This window comes from Eumetopias jubatus, unplaced genomic scaffold (assembly GCF_037043125.1).
Source record: "Eumetopias jubatus isolate StellerSeaLion01/CBP00866 unplaced genomic scaffold, mEumJub1_p1.0 scaffold_11, whole genome shotgun sequence".
NCBI classification, from domain to species: Eukaryota; Metazoa; Chordata; class Mammalia; order Carnivora; family Otariidae; genus Eumetopias; species Eumetopias jubatus.
Genome location: NW_028274817.1, coordinates 42,793,327 through 42,795,893, shown reverse-complemented (window position 1 = coordinate 42,795,893; position 2,567 = coordinate 42,793,327). Strand labels below are relative to the sequence as shown.

The 2,567-nt window shown below is 42.7% G+C and overlaps 1 pseudogene; it reads left to right on the top strand.

The window, feature by feature from the left end:
* The first annotated feature begins 1,361 nt into the window (after positions 1-1,361).
* Positions 1,362-1,801, top strand: LOC148163033 (histone H2B pseudogene; annotated as a pseudogene).
* Positions 1,802-2,567: the final 766 nt, after the last annotated feature.

Sequence of the window (2,567 nt, the reverse complement as noted above, 5' to 3'; positions counted from 1 at the left end):
TCTTTGGGTAAATACCCAGTAGTGAAATTACTGGATCATATGATAGTTCTACTTCTTAATTTTTTGAGGAACCTCCATACTGTTTTCCACGGTGTTTGTGCCAAGTCTTGTTCCTACCAACAGTGCATGAGGGCTCCCTTTTCATTATATCCTCATCAACACTTGTATTTTCTGGACTTTTTGATACTCGCCTTCTGATTGGTGTGTGGGGTGATATCACATTGTGGTTTGATTTGCATTTCTCTGATGAGTAATGAGGTGGAGCATCCTTTCATGGGTCTGTTGGTCATCTGTATGTGTTCTTTGGAAAAATGTCTCCTTAGGTCCTCTGTCCATTCTTTAATCAGATTGTGTTTTTCCTTTTTAGTTGTTTGAGTTCTTTATATATTTTGGATATTCACCACTTACCGAATATATCATTTGCAAATATCCTCTCCCATTCACTAGTTAGACTTTTTCTTGTGTTAATGGTTTCCTTTGCAGTGCAAAAGCTTTTTATTTTTGCTTTTGTTTTCCCTGCCCGAGGAGACATATCCATAAATATGTTGCTAAGGCCTATGTCCAAGAGATTACTGCTTATGTTTTCTTTTAGGAGTTCTATGATTTAAAGTCTCACACTTAGCTTTTCAATTAATTTTGAGTTTATTTCTGTGCATGGTATAAGAAAGTGGTCCAGTTTCATTCCTTTGCCTATAGCTGTCCAGTTTTCCCAATATCATTTACTGAAAATAGTGGAATATCATTTATACTGTTTTATGTATTTTGAAGAACATAAATGTTTCTTCAAAATACTTTGCTCTTGTAAGTAATTAGATATTTCTTCCTCATGTTTTAGGTATCTTATCGCTTACTTAAATAGGTTAAACACATTTTAATAATTTATATCTGATAATAAGCCTTTACTAGATACAGTGTGGCTTATTGATACTACTGACAGTGGCCTGCCTTTGGATTATGTCCTTGTTTAGGAGGACTTAATCTGTAGGTATATTGTTAAAGCCTCAACTAATGTTCAGCCACTCTAAAAAGAGGTAGAATTTGTTGTTCCATATGGCAGGCATGAACCAGTTTGTGGTCCAGATGACCTATAACTCTATGTGGCATGTTTCTGATAGAGGCAACACGAAGTTTAGAAGATGCCAGAATCCCACTGTGATTGGTGGATGGGACGCAGAAGGGTGTGCAATCAAATGCACATGTGACGTGGCCTGACATAGCGACGTGTTCCCTGCATTGCACTTTGTCCATTCAGATGTGGAGGTTGCCCGTGACGTCAGGAAATGCAGCGACTATAAATGGGCCAGTGCCCCCAGCCGCCGCCATTGTCCTTCCTTTCGAGCTGTCGGGAAGGTGAGCCCCACATGGCTGAGCCTGGCTGTGAGACCTCTTCTTAGGAAAGCCTGGGCACAGACGGAGGATCCCACGGCAGCCGACCCGAAGAGCCCGAAGCAGAAGGAGGCAACGCGCCAGTGCTGCCGCCGCTGCTGCCACCACCACCCTCTCAACATCACTGCACCCCACCCCCGCTACAGTTTCACCACCTATTCCCCAGGGTTCTGAGGCATGTTCACAAGGGCCTGAGCCCCTCGCAGAAGACCGTGAGCATCATGGATTCGTTCGTCAAGGACATCTTCGAGCACATTGCCTACGAGGCCTCTCGCCTGGCCCGCTCCACCAAGCGCTCCACCATCACCTCCAGGAGATCCAGACAGCCGTGCGCCTGCTGCTGCCCGGGGAGATTGGCAAGCACGCCGTGTCCGGGGCCACCAAGGCCATCATCAGGTACACCTTCCGCCAGTGAGCTGCCTCCGGACCGCCTGACCACCTCGCAAACCAAAGGCTCTTTTCAGAGCCACCTCACTTGGCACAAAAAGACCTGTAACTCTCCAGAGACCCACCTACTCTAGCGTTTGGACCTGTGCCATTCTGCCCATCCTTATAACACCTTTGTCGTTTATGAAACATTACCAATTGTATCAACCCCACCTTAATGTATGTCTTTAGTGCAATTTCTTCCAAGCAAAATCATCAATTTCCTTTAACCACGTTGCAATCGTTTGCTTGCGTAGAGTGCCATTTCTGTCAGTTATTGGACCTGTGCCATTCTGCCGGTTTTTATCCATTTGTACCATGAACGAAACAGTATGAAACATCACAGCTCGACTTTAATATATGACTGTAGTGCAGTTTGTTCCAAGGAAAATCAGAATTTTCCTTAACCATAATGATTTTCATGGCTTTCCTAAATGGCCATTTCTGTTAATTATTTCTCCAAGTCAACCTTATGGGGATATTTTCTTAATGGTCTTTACCCTTTCCCTTTTATTCTCTCACTAGTGCATGCTGGAATTTTCGAGAAGTTCATTATGTCTGATATGGCAACAGATAAAATGCAGAAGTAGACGTAAAGATACATCTGAGTTCTTTAGGCTAGATATTAAGGAGATATTCAGATATCTGAAACGATGTCAGTCTCCACTCTACTTTTTTAGAAAACATATTTTTCACATGCATTTATGTCATCATGATGTCACGGGTTTTTAAAAATTATTTTAAAATAAATTGAC